Here is a 27991-nt window from a genome sequence, read left to right on the forward strand (position 1 = left end):
CTAGGAAATCAGAAAGTAAATAGTGTCAAACTAAATTATCAGTATTATCAGTAAATTAACAATTAGTGTCAAAAGAAAGCCTCCTGACCTACAGAAAATCTCTTAGTGCTTCTAGATCAGCAAATCTCTCCATCATAATTGAAGATGACAAAAATACTTAATTTTAAAATTCTGAATTTTACTAAATACTATGAAATTAATTCACACTACAGTAATAACTCACATCCAGGAGGTTACGTTCCAGGACCCATCGCCAATGACGAGGTTTCGCAGATGTTCGGTGGAGTCACTAAAAATGCTAATACTGTAAAGTAAATGCTTATTTTTAGAGTTTTAACTCTAAATATGCAATTAATTTCATTTAAAAGTTAGCTTAATACATTCCCCTTAAAAAAGAAATAAATGTTTGACGTACAAATAGAGTATAGTATCGCCTGTCAATCACTGAGATCACTTACTCACATGGAATATACGCATGTGTTGAATCAAGCACAAGGGGCGGGGAGATGAACTGCGACATCACGCATTCAAAGCATCATAGATACCAGCCAATCAGCAGCTAGGTAAAACTTAATACTCTGTGATTGGCTACTTCCCTTACTTAGTTAATAAACTAAACTTTTCTTAATAATTTTGCATTAAAAAGCATGAAAATGTATAAATTGCCACGAACTTAGCCATAAAAACTTTTGCAGGATATCGCGGGTCTGCGAAAAATACGCGGATACAAATTAGTTAGGTTCCAAAGAAAATTTTGTGGATGGGTAGCCACAGATAATACCAGTGGCTACCCAACTTCTAAAAATAATAAAGTTCCTCCTTTAGCACTGGCTTTGTGCCTAAATCTTTTAAACTAGCAGTTATCAAAGCCCTGATTAAAAAACCCAACCTCGACCCCTATCAGCTGTCCATCTATAGGCCAATATCAAACCTCCCCTTTATCTATAAGATCCTAGAAAAGGTTGGAGCACAGCAGTTATGCTCATACATACATATGAATAACACTCAGGATTTCAGCCTCATCATATCACAGAAACGGCACAGGTAATGTCAGGAAACACCAGAGAGGAACAGGCAATGGAGTATTTAAACCCCGGAAGGGGTATGTTTATTGAAAACAGAAAGCGGGTGGAAAAAAGGAGAGTGGAGAGTACTCAGCTTTTAGGAGGAGACTGTGAGCCAGAGCTGGAGGGAGATGATGCCGTGCACGGAGGTGAGTTGAGTTGCGTAATCGTGGATAAGAAGGGAGTAGTCAGGGCAAAACGGGAAGTGGCAGTAGCTACGGCACTAATGCTAATGAATGTCAGCGTGATATGGAGTCAGTGTCTAAACGAGCCCAAACGAGGAAGAAGTGGAGAGAGTGCTCTTAAATAGGGGAGTGGAGGTGAGAAACTAATGAGGTGCAGGTGAACTGAATCAGTACTCAGGACAGAGTGCTTTGGCGAGGGGTTGGGTCCGGCGTGCCTGTGACAGGTAAAGTGGTAAATGACCTCTGATAAGGGCTGGGTCACCTTGCTGGTGTTACTTGAACTACAACTTTTGACACAATTGACCATACTATTCTACTTGATAGGCCAGAAAATGTTGTTGGTGAGAACAGCCCTCTCCTGGTTCAGGTCTTATTTGACTAATCGTTATCAGTATGTTGATGTAAATGGTGAGTTCTGTAAGAATACTAAGGTTATGTTTGGTGTTCCACAAGGTTCAGTATTAGGCCAACTGCTTTAAACAAGGTATTAGCTTCCACTTTTATGCTAATGACATACAGCTGTACATTTCAGTGAAGTCAGATGAGAGACACCAGCTTATTAAGATTGAATAAAGAAGAAAGATTGAAGAAAGGACATTAGACACTAGATGCTTACTAACTTGCTAAAGTGCTTGTACTAGGATCACATGCAGCCAGAAATAAGCTTTCAGACTACAGAGTAAATCTGGATGGCCTTTCTGTTTTATCATGTTCAGCAGTAAAAGATCTTGGTGTGATTATTGACTTCAGTCTCTCATTTTAAGCTAATGTAGATAATATCAGTAGAGCAGTCTTTTTTATCTCAGAAATATTGCTAAGATAAGAAATATGATGTCACTTGATGCACACACACTAATTTATGCTTTTGTTACTGATTGAATTGTGGTAATGCCTTACTGTCTGGATGCTCCACTAGGAGAATAAACAAGCTCCAGTTAGTCCAGAATACAACAGATAGAGTCCTAACTAGAACCAGAAGATACAAACACATCACTCCTATCTTAGCCACACTGCACTCGCTCCCAGTCAAATTTTGTATTGTTTATAAAATATTATTACTAAACTTTAAAGCACTGAATAGTCTCGTGCCACAGTATCTGAGCAATCTTTGTTTTTAATGATTCTCCATGCCTACTTTGATCAAAGGGTGCAGGTTATTTGGGAGTACCTAAAGTAGTAATGGCTACAACAAGGGGCAGAGCTTTTTCTTACAAAGCCCCACAGTTATGAAACAGCCTTCCAATTGTTTAAACTTGTATGAGCTGTTTAAGTCTAGGCTGAAGACACATTTGTGGTCAAACTTTCTATTTACAGTTTTTCTTAGGTAAAGAAGGAGATCTGGAGGGTTCACTGACATAGAGTGTTTGGTGAACTAGGAGGTTTTGATGCTGTCACCTTACTACTCTCACATGTTCATTTGATGTTTTGCTGACTGTGGAGTGGTTGGATGCTTTATGTCCCAGGAATCCCTCATGTCTGTCACATGTATGTGGTCATAGCTAGTCCTACCGGAGTCCCTGTCTGCACTTTGCACATAATGTACATTGTCTTTAAACATCACATGTTTACAAGTATACCTAATATTTCTCTCTTTCTCTCTCTCTCTCTGTGTCTCTCTGTCGAGCTATATGTGCCACTCCTGAGCTTCCAGTGTTCTGAGTTCCCAGTGTGACCACTTCTTCCTTCCGGACCTGCCTGATCCATCCTGACACCCTACCTCTGGTTGGAGTCTCGTCAATTGGTGGTGCTCACTGCTGCTGGTTGTGGACCCACATGGACAGCCCGTGACCCATGGGACTGCTGTGGACAGAGCAACTTGGAGACTATTACACCATCGTTGTCAGTTTGTGCTCGGGTCTTGAACATTGAACATTTTAAGACTTCGGCAGGTAGGAATTAGCGTTAAGTCTATAATAAACTCAGAAATTACGCAGACATACACTATATTGCCAAAAGTATTCGCTCACCCATCCAAATAATCAGAATCAGGTGTTCCAATCACTGCCATGGCCACAGGTGTATAAAATCAAGCACCTAGGCATGCAGACTGTTTTTACAAACATTTGTGAAAGAATGGGTCGCTCTCAGGAGCTCAGTGAATTCCAGCGTGGAACTGTGATAGGATGCCACCTGTGCAACAAATCCAGTCGTGAAATTTCCTCGCTCCTAAATATTCCACAGTCAACTGTCAGCTGTATTATAAGAACGTGGACGTGTTTGGGAACGACAGCAACTCAGCCACAAAGTGGTAGGCCATGTAAACTGACGGAGCGGGGTCAGCGGATGCTGAGGCGCATAGTGCAAAGAGGTCGCCAACTTTCTGCAGAGTCGATCGCTACAGACCTCCAAACTTCATGTGGCCTTCAGATTAGCTCAAGAACAGTGCGCAGAGAGCTTCATGGAATGGGTTTCCATGGCTGAGCAGCTGCATCGAAGCCATACATCACCAAGTGCAACGCAAAGCGTCGGATGCAGTGGTGTAAAGCACGCCGCCACTGGACTCTAGAGCAGTGGAGACGCGTTCTCTGGAGTGATGAATCGCGCTTCTCCATCTGGTAATCTGATGGACGAGTCTGGGTTTGGCGGTTGCCAGGAGAACGGTACTTGTCTGACTGCATTGTGCAAGTGTAAAGTTTGGTGGAGGGGGGATTATGGTGTGGGGTTGTTTTTCAGGAGCTGGGCTTGGCCCCTTAGTTCCAGTGAAAGGAACTCTGAATGCTTCAGCATACCAAGACATTTTGAACAATTCCATGCTCCCAACTTTGTGGGAACAGTTTGGAGCTGGCCCCTTCCTCTTCCAACATGACTGTGCACCAGTGCACAAAGCAAGGTCCATAAAGACATGGATGACAGAGTCTGGTGTGGATGAACTTGACTGGCCTGCACAGAGTCCTGACCTCAACCCGATAGAACACCTTTGGGATGAATTAGAGTGGAGACTGAGAGCCAGGCCTTCTCATCCAACATCAGTGTGTGACATCACAAATGCGCTTCTGGAAGAATGGTCAAAAATTCCCATAAACACACTCCTAAACCTTGTGGACAGCCTTCCCAGAAGAGTTGAAGCTGGTATAGATGCAAAGGGTGGACCGACGTCATATTGAACCCTATGGATTAGGAATGGGATGTCACTTAAGTTCATACGCGAGTCAAGGCAGGTGAGCGAATACTTTTGGCAATATAGTGTATTAGTTGCTCAGGAGCTCTTGATTCCACAATTCCAACTATAAACAGTTGTAGAATGGACATTATTTACATTTATATTATTTACTGTCTGGTGTCACCCAAATGAGGATTGATATGCTTCTGAGTCTGGTTCCTCTCAAGGTTTCTTCCTTATATGAATATTAGAAAATAGAAAATAGAATTTTTAGAAAATTTAGAATTTATTAAAAATAGAAGTGTTTATAGTTTATTTTATATCAATTAACGAAATTGAGAGTAGATGAGCAGAAGAGAAATCCAAATCAAATCAATATTTGGTGTGACAACCTTTGCCTGCAAAACAGCATCAATTATTCTAAGTACACTTGCACACTGTATTTGAAGGAACTCGGCAGGTAGGGTGTTCCAAACATCTTGGAGAACCAACCACAGATCTTCTGTGGATGTAGACTGCCTCAAATCCTTCTATCTTTCCATGTAATCCCAGACATTGGACTCAATGATGTTGGGATCAGGGCTCTGTGAGGGCCACATTACCAATTCCAGGACTCCTGCTGCAGAATAAACTTAGGGCCAATCAGGAGCCTCCCTGATGATATGGCATGATGGATAAGTATCTGCCTGTATTTGCATTAACATTGAGGTTTAGCAGTGAGGACAATCTCCAATTCCATTTACAGAAATGCAGCCCCAAACTCGCAAGGAACCTTCACCATGCTTTACTGTTGCCTGTAAACAGTCACTATTGTACCACTCTCCAGCCCTTCAGCAAACAACGTGCCTCATGCTACAGCCAAATATTTCAAATTTTGACTCATCAGTTTAAAGCACCGGTTACCATTTTGCTGCACTCTAGTTTCTATGTTTTTGTGCATAGTTAATTGGCTTAGCTTTCTTTCTAAAAAATAAAACTTTTGCACAGTACAGTATAAAAATTAGCAATGGAACTGACAATGGTAGCTTCTTATTTTAAATTTTACCTCACACCAAAATACAAAAAAATCCTTGTTGGCGTGTTCTTTTAATTAACTTCAATTGTGTTAACTTAAAAATATTGTCCCTAAAGCAGTACATTCATGCTTCTCTCCCACCCTGACAGAGCTTATTTATACTTAACAAGTATTGGTTCCTTATCTATTCATTTATTAATGCCACACACTCCACCAATCTCTCTATCAATCTATCTGTAGAGTTCATTAAATGCCAAGCTAAAAGGGAAATGGTTTTGTCATCTCAGAAAATAAGGATGCAACATTAGAAGTCAAGAAGGCCTCAGGTTATTAGATGGCAGTGTTAGCACCAATGGTTAGTATAGAAACACACCCTCAGCTATAAGGCTTAATTCATAATCAGCTGCACACCTGTCAGTTTGAAGAAAAAAAAAAAGTCGTAAAATAGGGGTGCTGCTAAGGATGTAAATTGTGTATGGTGTTCACATGAAGGATTTATCTGATTCACGTAACAGATCATTGTGTGAAGGGGGAAAAGGGGGAAAAATTAAACAACAGGGTTATTGGTTCCCATATGTTTAGGTAACAGTATATAAATATTTGTCTGAGTGTGAAGTCTGTACACATAATAACATTACCAAAGGAACCTCAGCACCAGTAGGTCATATTCCTGTACTAGAATGACATTCAAACATCTGTTGACAGACTATGTGGCATGATAAAGAAATTACATTGTAAAGGTTATGTTAATGGTAAAAGACAGATTTAACAGATAGATAGCTTTAACATATGGGTAGAAGCATTGCCATTAGTAGACCAAGCTGTAGGAGCAGTAATTAAATTATTGACATCTAGGTGGTGGAATAATTAATAATGGCTGTCTTCAACGGACAGGTGAATTTAATTAAATTTTATTTGAATAGTGCTTTTAACAATGGACATGTATAGGTTATATGGTTATATGAATATTTATCCATAATAAGCAATCCAGAGTGAATGGTGGCAAAAACTCCCTGAGACAATATGAGAAAGAAACCTACAGAGTAATCTGACTTAAATGGAACCCAATCTCATCTGGGTGACACTGGAGAGTGTGATTAATTAATTTTGTTTCTACAATTGTATACAGTCAAGTGGAATTGTGTAACCAGGAGATTTTGAGCAACTTATTATAGGCTCAATATGAGCATCAGCTTAATTTTTGAATTTGTTATAGATTTAACATAAATTCCTTCTTGCTTAAACCATCAAATGATCAATGATGGAGACCCAAGTGCAAAACTGACCATGGCAACAGACCTGAGTGAAAATGTGAGAGTGGGGTGGGCAACAGCATCCAAACACCCCAGTTCACAAAACACTCTCTGTCCATGAACCCTCCGGATATGCTGCTTTACCTAAGAAAAAACTATTCATAAAAGGCTTGACTAAACAAATGTATTCTCAGATTGGACTTAAACACTATGTCTGAATCTCAGACACCAATTCAAATGATGCACCATATCTGTGGGGCTTTGATGAAGTCCATAGGTCACTACAACCAAAGCCCAAACTCACCTAGGCCATTCATTATTAGGGTTCATTTTTACTACAACTGTGAACAAATTCTTCAATGCCAGAGTGGAAACCTAACCTACAAAGGAAAATCTGTCTTTGTCTTTTCTTACAACCAGTGATGCCAAGAAAAGAGTGGCATTCGGTGAGGTTCACAAATCTCTACAGAATGTTTAAGGAGTTTTCACTTTTTCATCCTGCCAGATTTTGGCTCACTTTTTCGGCAGCACAGAGTAGCTCTTCATGGATCCTCAAAAAGCGATAGAATATATCAAAAACACTCAGGTGACTGCCTTAAATGGAGCAGGGAACCTACCAAAGTAGCTGTGAACTGTCAATATGTTCTAAATGGCCAGCTCTGTAGCACAACATTGTAGATCATGCAAGGCAATTTATCTCCATATATCAGTGGCGAACTGGTCAGCTAAATGTTTAACATGATGGTAAACACACTGCGGTCTGTGTATCTGTATTACATCTGTTCATCACCTGTTGATGCGTCCTTTAAACTCTGTATTTTCAACAATGGGAGTTGCTATCCTTATTCATAAAGACATTTATTTTAATCCCTCAAATGTTTTGGATGATTGTAACGGTAGATGCATCATAATGTCTGGGTTATTGTTTAGCAACCATTGGGTAGATGGTTCTAGATTGGGTAGATCTATGCACCTAATTTTGATGATTTTTCTAATAATCAAATGCACCTAATTTTGATAATTTTTCTCTGCTTTACTAAACCCACAGTCTGGCTATTTAATTAGTGTGGAGGGGGGGATTTCAATCTCTGCCTGAATCCCCACCTTGACAGAATCTCTCAAAGAGGAATATACCTCTCAAAGTCAGCAAAAATTGATTATTTTCTAAATGATTATGCCATCACAGGTATTTGGTGGTTTCTGAATCCATCTACAAATGGCCAATATTCATGTACAGCAGTCTTTCTTTCACACTGATTACTTTTTAATTGATTACAAGCTCTTTGGTCTTTGGTTCAGCACTGTACTTATAATGCAAATGTTATTTCTGATCATTCTCTTCTTACTTTTGGCCTGAGGTTTGAGTGTAGGTACACACATTGCCCATTTTGGAAGATGAATGCCCTATTGACAGATTATTCCGATATCAATAATTCATTTAGGGAATTTTACCAATCACTCCATTCTTCTGAACAAACTCCTGATTATGATGATTTCCACAATTGTTTCGAAGATCTTTCTCTACCCTGCATCAGTATTGACGATGTACAATTTCTGGACAGCCCTATTTTTTGTGATGAGGTTCACAATGCTATTTCAGCTCTTTAAGGTGGTAAGAGCCCTGGCCCATATGGCTTTTCGATGGAATTGTTTAAAAAATCTTTTTAAAACAACTAACTCCTCTTCTGCTAAATATGTACAGTGAATCATTTGATGTAGCCTGTCTTCCCCAGACTCTGCGAGACAAATATGGAAGTAAAATAGTGACAAATGTATTTGAAGCAAAAAAAGGTGCTGAATAGAAAAAAATATCCATCATATCAACAGTGCTTGCATTTTAAAGTTCTGCAATTCAATGTTTGTATAATTAAGCTGTGAATTCAACATGGTTGCATAATTAAGCTGTGAATTTTTCATGTGGAGACACAAAATTGCATTGTTTAAATTTTCAATATTAAATATTCAGATTTTTAATTAATAATTTATTAATGATTTATTGATTAATTAATTGATTAATTAATAATTGACAGGACGTTTCGGTGCATATTATTTTGCTTCCACAAATTCAGTGATTCAAATTCGTCAAGAAATTCAACGTTGCACGTTCGGGTATCGCAGGAAGAGCAATCGAACATTGATGCATAATCGAAACCCGCTGCTTGTCCACTTCACCAGCAGATGGTGCAAGTGAGATTCATGAGATAATAGCAACAGCTTAATTATGCAACCATGTTAAATTGCAGAACCTTAAAATGCAAGCACTGTTAATATGCTGGATAATTTTTCAGTTACTGCTATTCAGCACCTTTTTTTGATTCAAATACATTTGTCACTGTTTTACTTCCATAGACAAACATCTCCAACTGTTCATATTGCCTAATCTCTCTAATCAAATGTTGATTTCAAAATTTTAGCCAAAATTCTTGCATTACAATTAGAAGCAGTTCTTACTACTATCATTTTGACTGACCAAACTGGTTTCATTAAAAACAGATTTTCTTCAATATCAGGTGTATATTTAATATGTTCTACCACCCCTTATCTTCAGAGGCACCTGGGGTTTTGGTCTCAATTGACGAAGAAAGTGCTGTTGACAGGGTTTATTGGGATTACTTGTTGGTACTCTTGAGATGTTTGATTTTGGAGTGAGTTTTATATCTTGGGTTATTATACAACAGCTCACTTGTCTCTGTCCTTACTAACAATATTTCTACAGATTTATTGTGGTATGAGACAGGGTTACTCTCTCTCATCACTACTGTTTGCTGCTGCAACTGAGCCATTGGCCATTGCTATATGCCAGAATGCAAAAATCACTGGTATAAACAGAGGAGATAGAGAACATAAAGTTCCTTGTATGAAGATGATTTGCTTTTATATATCTCCAACTCATCTTATCCTTAATAAATGCCCTCAAAACTTTAAATAAGTAAGGTCTATGCTTAAAATCTGGAAACAGATGTCATTTTGGCTGGTAAACTATGTCCCCTAGATTCCCTGTACTAATCATGTCTTTAAACCCTCAATAATTAAGTCTTTCTGGCACGCCAAAGGCATCAGAGGGTTTAATGACCTGTATTTTTAAGTGAATTTCTGCTAATTTCAGCAGATATAGCCCATAGTTTAACATTCCTAAGAATATTTTTTTTTTCAGCTACTTCCAGATTCGTGATTTTTTCACCTTGTTCTCCTGTTGATCATATGTTGGAGAACCCTTTCTGATGGAAAGTCATTATACTGACACTCTATTGTAAAGTTTTGACCCCATTATATTCATCCCTTTTTCATATAAAATCTTTGTGAGATTTAAGATTTTGGTATGGTGATTTCTGAGAAGAACTGGGAATCACAGAATAGATATGAGTTCAGTCCATGCAAGAAATGGATTGTTGCAGTCCTCTGAATTATCAAAATGAATATTAATATAAGTCTCCAATATATACAGTTAAATCAATGGGGACCAGCTTCATTTAATGCTACATACTCCTAAGGTTTAATAAAGTTTCTTTTAAGCATAGTACTCCTGATAAGTAATAATTTAATTAATAATAAGTGCTTTAGATGAAAGAGATCTAAAACTTAATTGTCTAGGCTTCAGATCAATGGTGCTGGTTATTCATTCACAGTGATGTAGTTTTATCTAATCAAGTTACAAAAACTCTTTTTTGAGTCTTTGTATATTTTTGTTTAGCTTGGGGAACAGACACAGTTTCAATATTGTTAACCCTGGGTGACAACTCATTGCAGCTAGCAGACTTGTCTAGTTAGCCTGCTTGTCTGCTCCCTGGACTTAACTCCAGATTGTCACTGATTAACTAGGCCTGTTCTGTAAATATGTCTCTAAAGGCCTATCTAATTTCACATGCCTCAATATACAGTCTCCTATAACCAGAGCTCTTTCAGGTTTCTCAGCAGGTGCTTCACTGAGGAGAGCAAGCCCGTGAAGAGGAGAGGAGCGGTGCACCTTATGACTAATGCAGTCATCACCTTTTCGCCCACTGTAATGCCAAAATTGGGAGGTTTAGAACTCCACCTAAGGCATCCAGACTTTTCCCTACAGACAAAACACTGTTCTCACCGTCACTAATTCTCTCTAGCATCTGAATATGCATCGCTACTGCTAAAATCTTCTCCATCAGAGAGTTAACTAAAATACACATTTCACAAGTAAAATGACGGAGGAAGAATTATGGAACATTCTGCAGCTCACACACAGGACAAGCTGAAAGTGTGTTAATTACCTAATAATTTCCTCTGCTTGCTGTCTTTATATAGAAAACAAAAATGTTCTCCGATTAACTGTGAAAGGAAAATTATCAAACAAAATTACAAAATTTTGTAGTAATTTTTTTCACATTAGTGCAAAATTACTAATGAAAATGGAAAATATAGATAGATCTTCTTCTTTGTCTAGAAAAACTGTTTGTCTGTGTGATATATTACCTCCCAAAAGAATTTTAGACTCATGATATCCTTTGGTTGTGACCTAGCAAACCATTGTCAATGTATTTATTGATAAAGACTCCATAGCTTTTTTGTACATCTCTCTGGATAGGGGTGTCTTCCAAATGCTGTAAATGTATCAATCTACATGTATCATGGTCTCACTCCTTCTCTTTCTACTAATGACACTCTTAGTGTTAATCCATCTTTCTATCAATCTACCAGATACACCTGAAATAAGTGAAAGTGAAATCACTAAACTACTACAACAAAGGGATGTGACATATAAAAACACTTAGCTTAATGAGATGATTTGCATTATGTGTATTCTAATAATGTCACATATGTCACACGATGTCACATGCTCGGTAACTGGGATACAGTAGACTGTAGGCAAGCATTTAACCCTTGTGCACTGTTCCAGGATTTCATGTTCCAGGAAAAATCCAGGATTTTAACTCTTTAATTGCCAAGTTCATAAATGATGTCACTGATTTGGGGGAAACAAACACACAAAATGACTTTCAATGATTTTCAATATAAAAAGTGATTGTGGACTGGATATTTTTTTACTTTTTATCACAGTCTTGGACATGTCAAGATTAGTAACAACATTAGCTTTGATGCATTGTTTTTTTTTGCAGTATTTTTTCTCCCTAATTTGTTGTTCGTGGCTGTTTTTGCCCCATAGACTTCCATTATAACGACATTTTTTGACTGCACAGCCATGACACTATATAATCATGCATTCTTGATTGTTGGTGGTTTTTCCTGTTGGGAAGAGGTAAAATTTGTGATTTTTACTGTTGACGACCAAGTGGCACCATTAACCCTTTAGATAGGCCTGTGCAAAGAAAGCTTAGTTTCTGTCTTTTTTATATGGAGTTATATGGAGAGAGACCTTTGCGCACTTACCTTGATGGGTCTGAGAAAATCAAAATATGTACCTCAGCTCTCAGTACTACATGGAGTACACAAAAACAAAGTAAGTGTATTTATGCACCTGCAGACTTTTGATGGTGAGAAGTGCAGACTAAAGAAAAACTAGGTAAGTGGATTTAAAAGTGGATTTGCATGTTGTCCTAGTCATTTGATGGTGAGAAGAGCAGCAAGCACCATGAGGAAAGGCTTCACTTATACCAAAGTTTGGAAATGATTATGAAGCTTGACCCCTCCAGCTCGCTGTCTTCTCCCTCTGACACCACAGACTCAGGAGAGTTAGATCCTGATATTGTTGTGGCACCCTCATCATCCTCTCCAGCTTCTTCCACTGAAGGCGAGGAGGATTCAGAGGATCCTAGATCTGGGTGGATTGGGAGAAAGTGTGGTTTTCCACCAACGTGGAGACAACTCCCTTTTTTCAGCCTGCCAGAGGCATGACTCCAGGGCCAACACATTATGCCATCACGAGGGTCCAGAACGTGGATTCTGCATTCAACCTGTTTTTTACGGAGGAGATGATTGACCTCATTGTCAGAATGACCAAATTCCCTGGGCCCGCACAGTGAGAAACTGGACCGGGGCTACATGGGGCTACTGGTTTTGGCTGGCTTCTACAGGTCCAGAGGGGAGTCCACATGTTGCCTGTGGAATGATCGCAGTGGTCGTGCGATTTTCAGAGCCACCATGTCCCTCTCAAGATTTCATGAAATCAGCAGAGCTCTTCGCTTTGACGACAAGCTGCAGAGACCAACTGGTCATAGAGAGGACAAGCTTGCCCCCATCAGATCCCTGTGGGAAATGTGGATGCATCGCCTTCCCCTCCTATTCAACCCCGGCAAAGATGTCACAGTGGATGAGCAGCTTGTGCCATTCAAAGGGTGATGCAGCTTTCGGCAGTACATGCCAAAAAAAACGGCCAAATATGGACTAAAATTTTGGGTGACTGCTGATGTCGCCACATAGGGATAAAATAAAATAAGGATAAAATAGTTTAATAATTTAATTTAATTTAATTTAATAATTTATTTTTATTTCTAGTTATTTAGTTATTTATTTTATTTTTTCCCTCTCCTTTCTCTGTTTCTCTTCTTTTGTAAAGCTGCTTTGAGACAATGTCCATTGTAAAAGGCGCTATACAAATAAATTGAATTGAAAAATTGAATCCTATGCCTGGAGGTGTGACATTTACCTGGGAAAGACAGGTGATGCTGCAGAAGGACTCCAGGGTGTCACTGTCACTTGTGACGACTTTTTTTTACCTCCTACTCACTTGCTCAGGAGCTTCTGCAGAAGAAAGTAGTCTTAGTCAGCACGATCAGGAAAAATAAAACGGAGCTGCCACCCAACCTGGTGCAGGTTAAAGGACAACCTGCCCTCTCCCCAGTCTTCGCCTTCACAAAGGAAACCACGGCCATGAGTTACATTCCGAAACGGGGGAGGAATGTGATCCTCATCAGCACAAGGCACCACAAGGCAGTGGTGACAATGTTTAGAAATCTGATGCAGAGTAGATTTTTTTACAGAAAAAAGTGTATTGCTGAAGGATTTTAAGGTAGTTTCAAACTGCCTTTACCATCAAGAAAACACATGCATTTCATACACAGGTCATGCATAGGTTTAGTCTGCACTTCTCACCATCCAAAGGCCACTGGCGCATAAATAGACTTTGTTTTTGTGTACTCCATGTAGTTCTGAGAGCTGAGGTGCATATTTTGATTTTCTCAGACACATCAATGTTAGTGTGCAAAGGTCTCTCTCTCACTTTCTCACACACACACACACACACACACTATAATATGCTGATATACTCCATATAATTCCATATAAAAAAGGCAGAAACTAAGCTTTGGATAAACACAGGCCTATCCAAAGGGTTAATGGGGGGCCACTTGGTCATCAACAGTAAAAATCATAAATTTTACCTCTTCCCAAAAGGGAAAACCACCAACAATCAAAAATGCATGATTATATAGTGTCATGGCTGTGCAGTCAAAAATGTCAAAAATGGAAGTCTATGGGGCAAAAACAGCCACAAACAGTAAATTAGGGAGAAAAAAATTAAATCTGATGCTGCAAAAAAAACTAACAATGCATCAGAGCTAATGTTGTTACTAATCTTTGACATGTCCAAGGCTTTACTAAAAGGTAAAAAAATATCCAGTCCACAATCACTTTTTATATTGAAAATCAGTCATTTTGTGTGTTTTTCCCCAAATCAGAATCATATTTACAAAATATATGTCAAAATAAGGGTTCTTACCAAATCCATTCCATTTGCTGAAACACAGAGACAAATAATGATCAAATTAAGACTGAAAAGTGCCTCCTGGTGAACGAAAACGTCCCCAACAGGGGTTAAATTTGTTAAATCAGTTTTCAATCTGATGCGTGCAGCTACCAGAAGCCAGTGGAGGGAACGCACCAATGGGGTGCTGTGGGAGAATTTAGGAAGGTAAAAAACAAGTCGGCAGCTGCACTTTGGTTTACAGAGATCAACTGGTGCTCAGAGGTAGACCTGTCAGCAGCAAATTGCAGTAGTCCAGTTTCAAAATGACAAGAGACTGAACAACCACATGAGTGACCTGTGTGGATAAAAATGACCCAATTCTTCAGATGTTGTAAAGGAGATACTGATGCAGTAGATTAGAGAAATTAGCAACATCCTAGGAAAAAGACAGTTGATTGTCCAAGGTTGCGATCAGTGGCCAAATGGGAGGTCAGTGAGTCGTTCAGGGAGTTCACAAGATCCTGACCGGGGTTGAACCACCAGGTATAAACAGCAGTTTAGTTTTGCTGTGAGTGTGTTTCAGCTGATAAGCTGTCATCCATGATGTTATGTCTCCCAGACATGCTGAGATCCATGCATAAGCAGTGGTGTGTGAGGGAGGGAAGGAGAAGATAACCTGAGTGTCATCAGTATAGCAGTGGTAAGAGAGGGAGTACCAAGTACCGAGCTTTGTGGAACACCAGTGGAGAGTCTGTTTGAAGTAGATGTCAATACCTCTATGGTACCTGATATGAGCAACCTTCCAGGTTGGAAGCAAACCAGGACTGTGTCAAATGCTGCTTACCGGTCAAAGAGAATAGGAAGAATGAGAGTTTTGCTTATCTAGCAGCATGTGATTTCTTTGAGACCACCTAAAGAGCAGTTTCTATGGAATGTGCTGCTTTGGAGCCAGACTGGTTGGGATCTTAAAGGTTGTTCTATAACAGAAAGTGAGATAGTTGATTGTAAAAAGTGGGTTAAAGAATTTTAGAAAGAAAAGACAGGAGTGATACTGGTCTGTAGTTGCTGATGTCTGAGGGACCCAGAGGATATTTCTTCAGGATGTGAATAAAAATTTGCTCTCCTGAAGGTAGTTGATACATGATCAGATGTTATGTCACCACTGATAATTGTGGTGATAAAGGACAGGGGGTCTTGCAAGACGGTTTGAAGCACAGTGGAAGGGACTGGATCCAGTAGGTTCAGGGTGGGATTGCAGGACAGGATGACTTGTAGGATTTCTTAATACAATTCGTCCTCTCCATAATGCAGCTGTGCGACTTGTTTTCCTCCTTCAAGTTCTCACACACCACCCCATTGCTGTGTTCCACTGGCTTTCAGTAGCTGCATGCTTCAGATTTAAAACACTGAAGCTTGCCTACAAAGCCAAGAATGGACCAGCACCCTTTTGCCTCAAAGCACTTATTACTCCTCACACTGCACCATGCTCCCTTCGATCTACTAGAACTGCTCAACTAGTCCAACCATCTCTCAGGTTAAAAGGTAGGTATACATCAAGACTCTTTTCTATTCTGGCACCAAGGTGGTGAAATAAACCTCCCCTAGATGTTTGAACAGCTATGACTGGCTGTCTTCAAATGATGGGTGAAGACTCCTGTTAAAAAGTGTTGAAAAGTTTTAATGAAACACTTAAACTAGCTCTTATTTTTCCTGTTTGTTTTATGTATTAAAAAATGTTGTGCTATATTTCATTCCAACACAGTTTTAGGCTGATGGTATCCTAAATCTGTGACCTAGTGAATCAGTGTTGATGTACTGATGTATGGATAGAGATTTTAAAGCACCATTGTATGTAAGGGTGTCAGCCAAATGCTAGAAATGTAAATGTAAAAGTAAATATTGAAAATGCTATCTTGCATGGTAATCCTCAAATATGTGAAATCACAAAAGTAAATAAAATCTCTGTCATCAACTCTTACAATTATTGACATCCTATTAACCAACCTAATCAAAACTACAGTTAGTCACCCTATCTCTTCCTATCTACCTATACAAGTCTACAATTATTGGCAATCCTATTTATGTAACCAACTCAACTTGTATGTACGTATGTATGTATGTATGCATGTATGTAAGTATCTGTTTGTCTATCTATCTATCTATCTATCTATCTATCTATCTATCTATCTATCTATCTATCTATCTATCTATCATATTTTTCTTGAAACTGCATATTACCTTTTCTTTTTAAACTGATTTTATATAGATTTTAACAATTTTAAACTTTCAGATTGGCTTTGTCAAGCCAACATAAAAGTTTGTCATGATAATTTAGTTATTATTAATTATTAATATTAACAATCACTTTCTCTATCTATTATTTTACTTGATCTTCCCTTCAATCTCTCTATCTATCTATCTCTCTATCCTAGAGTATAGTATCCTATATTGCCAAAGGTTTTGGGACATCTGCCTTTAATTGCACATGAACATTAATGACATCCCATTCTTAATCTGTATGGTTTAATATGGAGTTGGGCCACCCTTTGCAGCTATAACAGCTTCAACTCTTCTGGGAAGACTTTCCAAGTTTAGGAGTGTGTTTATGGGAATTTTTTATCATTCCTCCTGAAGAGCATTTGTAAGGTCAGGCACTAATGTTGGATGAGAAGGCCTGGTTCGCAGTCTCTGCTCTAATCCTTCATCCAAAGGTGTTCAATCGGGCCAAGGTCAGGACTCTGTGCAGGCCAGTCAAGTTCCTCCAACCCAAACTTGCTCATCCATGTCTTTATGGACCTTTGTGCACTGGTACACAGTCATGTTGAAACAGGAAGGGGCCATCCCCAAACTGTTCCCACAAAGTTGGGAGCATGAAAGTGTCCAAAATGTCTTCATATGCTGAAGCATTAAGAGTTCCTTTCAGTGGAACTAAGGGGCCAAGTCCAACCCCTGAAAAACAACCCAGTTCCAGCACAATGCAGTCAGGCAAGTACCTTTCTCCTGGCAACTGCCAAACCCAGATTTGTCCAATGGGCTGCCAGACAGAGAAGCGTGGTTTGTCCTGAGAACACGTCTCCACTGCTCTACAGTCCAGGGGTAGCATGCTTTACACCACTGCATTCGACGCTTTGTATTGCACTTGGTGATGGAAGGCTTGAATGCAGCTGCTAGGCCATGAAAACCCTTTTCATGAAGCTCTCTACGCACTGTTCTTGAAGATTCAAGGTTCTTGAAAGGGTTTTCATGGCCTAGCAGCTGCATTCAAGCCTTAAATCACCAGGTGCAATACAAATCTGAAGGCCACACAAAGTTTGGAGGTCTGTAGCTATTGACTCTGCAGAAAGTTCGTGACCTGCACACTGTGTGCCTCAGCCTGCACTGACCCCGCTCTGTGATCTACCACTTCATGGCTGAGTTGCTGTTGTTCCTTAATTGCCTCCACTTTGTTATAATACCACTAACAGTTGAGTGTGGAATATTTAGTAGTGAGGAAATTTCACGAATGGACTTATTGCACAGGTGACAACTTATCACAGTACCATGCTTGAATTCACTCCTGAGAGCGACCCATTCTTTCACAAATGTTGGAAGAAGCAGTCTGCATACCTAGGTGCTTGATTTTATACACCTGAGGGGTTTCCAAAACATTTGGCAATATAGTGTATGTATCAGTCTTTTTCTTAAAACTGTATATAACCTTTATATTTCAAACTGATAAATATTCAAAACTTTCAGACTGTCTTTGTGTCTATCAACTAACCTATCTATTTCCAAGATATTATACAAAAATACAGATGAAACTTATTTCCATTGAAAAAACAAAACCTGTCAATTAAATGGTATTGAAAAAGGTAAATTGCTAAAACCTGAACTGAGTACAGGATATGTTGCTTCTCCTTTAGCTCGGCAGCTTGAGACTCCTCCCGTTGTGTTGCCTCTAGAAGTGCACTGCAGAGAGTAAAATGCTCACTGTCAGAGTCAAAATAAAAAAGCATGATTTATGACAGAATAAGTATAATAGATGTATAAGTGGCAATGCCGATCTTTGTCTTATCTAACCGTTTGTTTATGTTATTTTTGGGTCCTTATTAAACTGTAGTTTGCAATGAGACTGTCAAATACATATTAGCTAATTGCTAACAAGTATTGCCTCTCAATACAATTCTGGCACATTTAACGGGCCAAGTTATAATTATTTTGTCAATTAATCTAAAGTATTGGTAATGTTTGAATTTATACCTGAAAGATCTTTTTTTGCAGGACATAGTTACTTTGGGCCAGAAGAGTTCGTGGGTCAATTAGAGGTGTTTCGTTCGTGAATGAATCAGTCTTTATAAACGAATCTTTCAAGTGAACGAATCGTTCTCCTTCACTGGCACATATTTTGTCGTTCACCCAAGTCCCGCCCCTGTGAAACACGTGACTGCTTTGACAGCTTCTTTGCGACTTTTTAAAAAGTGCAGGCTATGAAAAAGCACGTTATTGGCTGTAGTGTTGGTAGTGTATCCCAGAGACTCGAATCTTTTGATTCTGTTCACCAAAAACATCCATTCAGATTCGTTCGCTAATTCATTCAGTGACCCTTTCCGTAAGGTGCAAATTTTATTTTAGATTAATCTGTTGTCGAATTTGAACGTTTGGCGTTATTCTGGACGGTTTTCGTATTGATTTTAATTTACAAAAAATGGAAATTATTAACGACAATTAATGCTTATTTTGCGTCGATTTACAAGGGAAAGCTAACTTTTATTATATATAAAATATTTATTATATATATTTATTATATATTATATAAAAGTTATATTTGTTATATTTGTTAAACACAGTACATTTCTCATTCTCAAATAAATAAATAAATAAAACCACTCCGGAGGAGTGTTCAGCATATCACTATATATTTTTTTAATTAACAAGATGCTCTCTAAGGTCTTAGCTATACATTTTGAGATTTTTGCTGTTTAATTAAACAAGATCAAACATGATTCATAATAGGCTGTCAATCATTTACCACCATTAAATACGTCTTCTAGATATCATTCAATATTGTAATCAGACTCAACCAAGAGCCCTGGTAGCTGTGCCTGATGCATAGAACAATGAAAAATAAAAAAATCCAATGGCACACCACCAACCAAAAATGTACAAAATTAAAAATAAAAAAAAAAACCTGTACCCTAACACAGTATATAAAATAACAATTTAATCTCTCAATTTGTTCATACTCACTCACTGTGAAACCTGGGCCTACTTAAATAAACACAAAGCTAATATCCTGACTGGAATTTAAGAAAGCCACTCACAAAGCTCTTGCTCAACAGCTCTCAGTCTCTCTCTGTTTTTAGTTTTTATAGCAGTCTGTTTGCCAGAATGGGGAACTCTTTGGCAGCAGTCAAACAAAAACTGTGCAAAGCTAAATCAACAAAGCCTAGCTTCAAACCATATGGTTCTTCTCTCATTTCAGTTCCTCCTGCTTTTGTAAAGTCATGTCCTTCCCTAAACCTGCTGCTGAGCTATATTACCTAACCTAGTCAAGGTAATCAAGGAAGGCTGAAAGGAAATAAAATTACATCTCCTCCAGAGATTCCAAACGCGTACCTATTATTTATATATCTATCTATGTATAGCCTTGCACATCCCTTATTACATACAAGAAGCTTTGCATCATTGCAGCTCTCATTAGTCAAAAGCACTTTTAATTTTTCCTGCAGCCCATACACATGGGCCAGCACATTGCCATGCAACAACAATTAGACCTCCATATGGAGCAATAATGCTTTCTACTCCACTCCCATTTCCTCACACAAAGATGCAAATATGCAATGTTTTACAGGTCTTGACTTTGTTTACCATGCACACAACATCATGCAACACATGAGCTAAGTCTGCTGATAAAGTCTTCGCAAAAAGTACTTCATGGTCCAGGAAACAGTGCATAAAAATAAAATCTGGGTTTCTCTCCTTCACTTTGTTAATGATGCCTGTGGTGTGTCCAACCATTGCTGCTGCTCCATCAGTACAGACTCATGCAGTTTTTCTGCTGAAGTCCTCCATGTTCAAGATATTCTAACAAGACACAAAAAATTTCCTCTCTTGTTGTTTTTTCTGGAATAAATATATTCCTGGCAAAATAGAAAGATCTCACTGATGGCATCTCCATTCACAAAATGTGCGTTGGACATAATGAGCAAGAGAAAATGAGCAAGGTGAGATTTTTGGCAAGTTACATCAGCTCTATTTTCACAGATGCATAAATGAAGCATACAAAGAATAGAACCCTGTACCTACTGTGAAACATGGAGGTGGCACAGGGTGTCTTGAATCTGTTCAGGGTACAATCAATTCTCAAGACTATTAAGGCATTCTGGAGAAAATGTGCTGCCCAGTCTCAGAAAGCTTTGTCTGATTTTCATTAGTCAATTTTCAGTTTCAATATTTATTCATTACTTTTGTCAGTTTCAAGTTATTTCAGTTCTACTGATGCACTTTGTTGCCATCTTTTTGACTATCAATATTTTTCATCAAAGCTTTTTCTTTTTTTCTATTTGTCATAAAACACAACAACAGTGAGTCATGGCTGGTAAAGGTTATATATTTTAACAATTGTTCTTTTGTACCATGCAAGAGTTTCTGTACGGCAAAATAATCTTATTTCATTCAAAATAAAACTTTCGTTTTTTATATGGGTGTGGTTAATATCAAGTCAGTTCATGCAAAAGGTGACTAAAAAATCTCTGACTAAAAGAATGAACATGGGTCTGTAGCATTAATATGATCATTTGTATATTTTGGGAGCGATTATAGGGCAGAATATCCTTTGATTTAATAAAAAAAGTAATAACATATCAATACATGTAATATTATAATATTAAAGTTATATTACAGTATTGTAATATTAAAGACAGAGAAACAAGTATAACAGGAAAAACGTTTACAGGAAATTTGTCCGACAGGTTTTTGTTGTTCTTTCAGCAGATCATTCAGTCCGTTTTTTTGGCACAGTTTTACGCCAGATGGTGTAAAGATCTGCCGGAGGCGGAAGGTGTAGAATCCATATGCAGTTTATTACCAAAAACCAGAAGACAAAATCGTAAACGGGAAAACGAAGCAATAGTCAAAAGTACCGGAAAGCAAAACGTAGCAAACAAATCCGACAAACAGCGAGCAGAAGAAAACAAGCAGGGTCAAGCATGGTAAGCATTATCAGAGGCAGGCAAAAATCAGAAGACAGAAAAACAAACAAAGTCATACACGGAAAAACACATTGGCAACGAAACACTAGTATGCAACCTGGAAGTGATGCTTCGCGAACTATGGTGTGTGCAAGCAGCTTAAATGTCTGTCTGAAACCCAGGGAGGGAACCATGTGATTGCTTCAAAACTCGGGTAAGGGCTCCCTCTGGTGTTCAGCAGTTCGAAGGCCGAACGGTCGGTCTGGGGTGGTTCATACACTGGTTTAAGAAGCGAGATGTGAAATGTGGGGGAGATGCAGTAGGTCAGAGGGAGCCATAGGTGATAGGACACTGGGTTAATGTGGCGGACAATTTCGAATCGCCCAATGAACCGCGGACTGAGTTTACAGCACAAGAGTTGGAGCTGCAAGTTCCTGATTGAGATCCAGACCCATTGTCCTACCTGGTAAGTGGGGTGCGGGTGGCAATGCCGGTCTGCTTGGAATCTCTGTCGTCGCACCTCCCTCTGCAGCCACACATGGGCTTGTTCCCAGATCTGCTGGCTATGCTTGGCCCAGTCATCCACCGCGGGGACATTGAAGGGTTCCTCTGACCAAGAAAACAAAGGTGGTTGGTAGCCCAAGATGCATTAGAAGGGCGTGAGGCCGATGGAGGAATGCGTCAGGGAGTTCTGGGCATATTCATCCCAGGGCAGAAACTCAGTCCATCTGTTTATCTCGGCTGCAGTATGTCTGAAGGAACCTCCATATTTCTTGATTCAGCCACTCAGCTTGGCCGTTAGACTGAGGAGGGTAACCTGAACTTAAGCTCACTTTAATCCCCAGTTAACCATAGAACGCCTGCCAGACTCGCGACGTAAACTGAGGGCCCCGGTTGGCGACTATGTCCTCAGGGAGCCCATAATTCCTGAACACATGGTGGAACAAGGTGGTGGCTGTCTCCAGGGTGGTTGCAGGCCTTGGAGAACTGGTCGATGGTGACCATTATAGTGGTAAACCCGTGAGAGTTGGGTAAATCTGTGAGAAAGTCTATGGCGACTTGACAAGTCTATGGTGACCAGGGTTGCTGTGGTATGGGGAGTGGCTCTAAGAGTCCCTCCGGGAGTTGATGGCTGGATTGTGACTGGGCACACATGGTGCAGGATCACGGAAGGCCACCAGAATCATTGCTGGACCAGGCATGTAGTTCTGTGTATTCCATTGCTGGGAGACTGACAGGTCCACTACATTACTCGATGGAGGAGAGGCGTTGGGTGGATGCTCCTCCCTGTGGGCTCTCTGAATTTCCTCCACCAAATTCCACTGAATGGGCCTCAGGACCACAGTGGACAGTAGTATAGGCTCAGGGTGCTGGAGTGCGTTTTGAGTCAAGTTGTCGCGATAATGCATCCGCATTTCTGTTCTTGGACCTGGGGCGATAAATGATGGAAAATTGGAACCTGGTGAAGAAGAAAGCCCATTGGGCCATTGTGATCTTCCCTGAACTTGGAGTAAACAAGAATATCCTTGATGTATGCAATGATGAACCGATTGAGCATGTCTCTGAATATTTCATTGATCAATGGCTATAAGACTGTAGGAGCATTAGTAAGTCCATAGGGCATGACTAAATATTCATAGTGGCCCCTTCAAATTCAAATTCAATATTATTCAATATATATAAATTCATATATATAATATGTATATAAAATAGAATATATATATATATATAGGAAGTGTAAAATACAACAACTGTGTTATGCAAAATTATATAAAATTATAAAGCGAACAGTGTGTAGTGTGCAATAGTGCAGGAAGAGATGGTAAAATGTGTTTTTCACAAAAACAAAGATGAATGAATCACAAAATGGCTCACATAGAGATTTCATAGGTTCTCCAGACTTTGATGAAACATATGACATTTAGTTGATATACTACTACTTACCTACTTTGCTGCCAGAGTAATGTGGAAGTGAATGTTTTTTAATGCTATAGTACTGCCAAGTGGCCAGATTTCATGAAACTTGGTGCATACCTACAGTTGCTAATAGCAACAAAGTCTACAATGTATGGCATCACTCCAACAAAATCTTTACCATGGAATTTCATTGGATGACAGTGGCTATATTATTTGCCCTTGCAAAATTCTTTGAATAAACTGTGGTCAGAACAAAAACAAGATGGCCGACACACAGGTTTCATGCTTTTCCTGGTTTTCTTTACTGTGAAGTCTCTGCTGATGGACTAGCAGTTATCAAACCCCTGATTAAAATACCTGACCATGACCCCTATCAGCTGTCCAAATATAGGCCAATATCAAACCTTCCCTTCATCTCCTAAATCCTAGCAAAGTTTGTAGAAGAGTAGTCATTCATGAAATATACAGTGCTCAGCATAAATGAGTCCACCCCATTTGAAAAGTAACATTTTAAGCAGTATCTCATTTGTATCTTCATTTGAATCTATTCCATCTGGTAAGGTAGGATTCGGACTTTTGCGTACTATTTGTTTAACTTGGCTGGTTCTAGAGTTATTTGAACTGTGTTATATTTTAAAGCTTGTTGATCCTTTAGTGTTGGTTTATGCTTCTTAGTTGTCTCAGGTGATTAATCAAGAGTAGTTTCAGTCACCCTTAAGGTGTGAATTGTGGGCAGGGCTTACTAATTTATATTGAAGGCTCTCGGTTTGCATGTAGCCCGGTCAAGACCTGTTAATAGTAAGTGTCTACTATCATACTCTCTTGTCCTGTTATATTTTTAACTCGCACTTAACCTCACTTTCACCAATGCACAGACATGTGCCTCAAACCCATCTCTGTTCTTACCTCTTACAGACACAGGCATTATTACCCACAAAGCAAAGGTCATGTTTCCAGTAATCTCATCTACCCTCCCCTGTTGTCTCAGTCTCAAACAGCGGTGGTAGGTGGGCTCTGGAACTGCCAGTCTGCTGTAAGGAAGGCTGATTTCATCTCAGCTTTAGCTTCCCACTATTCCTTCGATTTTCTGGCACTAACCAAGACCTGGATATCCCCACAAAACACTGCTACACCGACTGCTCTATCCTCTCCCTATGCTTTCTCTCACTCACCACGAGAATCAGGCAGGGGTGGTGGCACAGGTCTGCTGTTGTCCTGGAGATGGTGTTTCACACCTCTCCCCTTGTCTCATCTAACCATCTCTTCTTTTGAATTCCATACAGTTTCAGTTACATCTCCAATCAGCCTCTCCATCATTGTCATCTACCGTCCTCCTGGTCCCCTTGGAGACTTCATGGAAGAAATGGACACACTCCTCAGCATCTTCCCTTCTGACAGCACCCCTCTGACGGTCCTTGGAGATTTCAACCTCCCATCTGACAAGCTTCAGTCTTCTGGCCTTCTGACTCTTCTGAATTTGTTCTCTTTGTCATTCAACAGCTGCCCTCCAACACACAAGGGAGGAATCATCCTGGACTTGGTCTTCACCTGCCCATCCCCAGCTACAGACATGACTGCTACCCCACTTCACATCTCAGATCACTTGGTATCCTTCACTATCATTCTCCCTGTCCTACCCAAACATAACTCCTAGCATCCCTCTGTCATCCGCCGGAACCTTCACTCTATCTCTCCTTCCTCTGTAGCTTCCTGCACTCTTTCATCTCTTCCTGACTATATCTCATTTTCCTCCCTACTCCTAGACTCAGCTACAGACACTATTCTCTCCTCTCTTTCATCAAACATGGACCTTCTCTGCCCTTTATCCACTAAACACAGGAAGATTCTTGTCCTGCTCCTTGGCTGTCAGATGTGCTTCTGACCTACACATCCACCCCAACTTCATCTACATTACACAGCCAGGACTCAGCTACTCCTTCACTGAAGCATCTCTCAACCATAGCAGCAGAAGAGGTTTTGCAGATCATTCACTCCTGCAATCCCACCACCTGCCCACTGGATCCAATCCCTTCCACTATGCTCCAGAACATCTCACCTGACCTCCTGCCCTTCATCACCACAGTCATCAATGGATCCATAACATCAGGACAGGTACCAACTGCTTTTAAGCAAGCAAGGGTTATCCCTATACTGAAGAAACCTGCTTTGGATCCCTCTGACATCAATAATTACAGACTGGTATCACTTCTCTCCTTTCTTTCAAAAATTCTCGAACGAATTGTTTATAATCAGTTGTCTGACTATCTCTTGCAGAATAACCTCCATGATCCCAACCAGTCTGGTTTCAAAGCAACACATTCCACAGAGACTGCCCTTTTGAGAAACTACATGCTGCTAGATCAGCCAAGCTGTCATCGGTCCTCATCCTCCTCAACCTTTCTGCAGCATTTGACACAATTAACCACAAGACTCTCTTGTCCACCCTCAGGAGTCTTGGAATTTGTGGAACAGCATGAGAATGATTTGCTTCCTACCTGGATGGTCGCTCATATCAGGTAACAAGGAAGGGATTGACATCTGCCCCACGCAGACTCTCTACTGGTGTCCCACAAGGCTCAGTACTTGGTCCTCTCCTTTTCTCCCTCTACACCCACACTCTTGGCAAAGTTATATCCTCACATGGCTTTTCATACCACTGCTATGCTGATGACACCCAACTTATCTTCTCCTTCCCTCCCACAGCTTCTGCCCGGATCTCAGCATGTCTGGCAGACATTTCATCTTGGATGACAGCTCATCAGCTGAAACTTAATCCCAGCAAAACTTAACTGCTGGTCATCCCAGGTGATTCATCCGCAGCCCAGGATCTTGCATTATCTCTGAACAACTCAATGATCTCCTCTTCAGCCACTGCTCGCAACCTTGGGGTAACCATGGACAGTCAACTGTCCTTTTCCTCCCATGTTGCCAATGTGACATGCTCACGTTTCTTCTGTACAACATTAGAAGGATTCGACCATTCCTATCCACACAGGCTACTCAGGTGCTTGTTCAGTCTCTGGTTATTTTGAGACTGGACTACTGCAACTCTTTACTGGCAGGTCTTCCTCTGAATGCAATTCATCCACTGCAAATGATCCAAAATGCAGCTGCACGGCTTGTTTTCAACCTGCCTAAGTTCCCTCCACTGGCTTTCGGTAGCTGCACGCATCAGATTCAAAGCACTGATGCTTGCCTACAAAGCCAAGAATGGACCAGCACCATCTTACCTCAAAGATCTTATTACTCCTCGCACTGCACCTCGCTCCCTCCGATCCACCAGCACTGCCCGACTGCTCCCACCATCTCTCAGGGCAAAAGGTAGGTATTCATCTAGACTATTCTCTGTTCTGGCACCGAGGTGGTGGAATGAACGTCCCCTAGATGTCCGTACAGCAGAGTCTCTGACTATCTTCAAACCACGTATTAAGACCTACTTTTTCCTGAAGCACTTAAACTAGCTCTTATCTTTCCGTTTATGTATTATATGTTTTAAAAAAAAGCAAGAAAAACATCCAAATTTAGGTTAATGGGATCCTAAGTCTGTTACCTATTGAACCAGTGTTAATGTTTTCAATGATAGAGACTTAAAGCACGTTTGTATGTCGCTCTGGATAAGAGCGTCTGCCAAATGCCGTAAATGTAAATGTATCTCCAAAATGTTGACAAGACTAAGTTTTACATAACATCTGTTTAACTTATAACATGAAAGTGAGGTTAATAATATAACTTAAGAGAACAGAATTTTCAGTTTTACTCAAATTATGGTGATGCAAAAATGAGTACACCACACTGAAAGTCACTGCAGCAAAGCCAAATTTTATACTACAAATGTCTAATTTAACAAGAATTCAACCACAAGTGAGTCTACAGAGATGTCCAGCAGACAGTTGACTATAATACCCCTTCCCATTTCATGCTGTCAGCAATGGCACCACATGGAATAGAAATGTCAGTATATATAATAGAAGACCTGAGAATAGAAGACCTGAGAAAGAAAATAATTTCTTTACACCAGAAAAGTGAAGGCTGCAAGATCAGCAAAGCTTTACTTATCAGTCAGAATACTGTAGGAAAAAAGTGGTACAAACATTTAAAAAAGATGGAACTGCAACCATCTCACAGAGACGTCCAGGTTGTCCACGGAAGTTAACACCTCGACAGGAGCGTCTTCTGCTGAGAAGCGTTCAAGAAAATCGGCATGCAATCTAAAGAAGTAGAAAGCCAAACTGGGGTGACTGTTTCCCGTGACACAATACGGCGTACACTGCAGAGGAATGGCATGCATGCGTGCCGTTGATGAAAGAAGCCTCTCCTAAAGCCCACCTAGAGTTTGCCAGGGCCCATGCTGACAAAGATGAAGACTACTGGGACTCTATACTCTGCAGTGATGAGACCAAGATAAATGTTTTTGGAACTGATGGCCTCAAAACTGCATAAGTGCTGCTGGTGTCAGGGAGCTGCATTTCATTGATAGCATCATGAATTCACAGATGTACTGCTCTATACTGAAGGAGAAAATGCTACCATCACTCCGTGTCCATGACAATGATCCTAAACACAAGACCAAGGCCACTGTTGGATTTCTGAAGAAAAACAGGGTGAAAGTGATTCAGTGGCCAAGTATGTCTCCTGATCTGAACCCAATCGAACACCTATGGGGAATTCTGAAGAGA

General features: G+C 39.9%; 1 pseudogene; it reads left to right on the forward strand.

Moving 5' to 3' along the window:
* The first annotated feature begins 24192 nt into the window (after positions 1-24192).
* On the forward strand, positions 24193-26776 carry LOC131361480 (uncharacterized; annotated as a pseudogene).
* Positions 26777-27991: the final 1215 nt, after the last annotated feature.

Source organism: Hemibagrus wyckioides, linkage group LG11 (assembly GCF_019097595.1).
Source record: "Hemibagrus wyckioides isolate EC202008001 linkage group LG11, SWU_Hwy_1.0, whole genome shotgun sequence".
NCBI lineage: Eukaryota > Metazoa > Chordata > Actinopteri > Siluriformes > Bagridae > Hemibagrus > Hemibagrus wyckioides.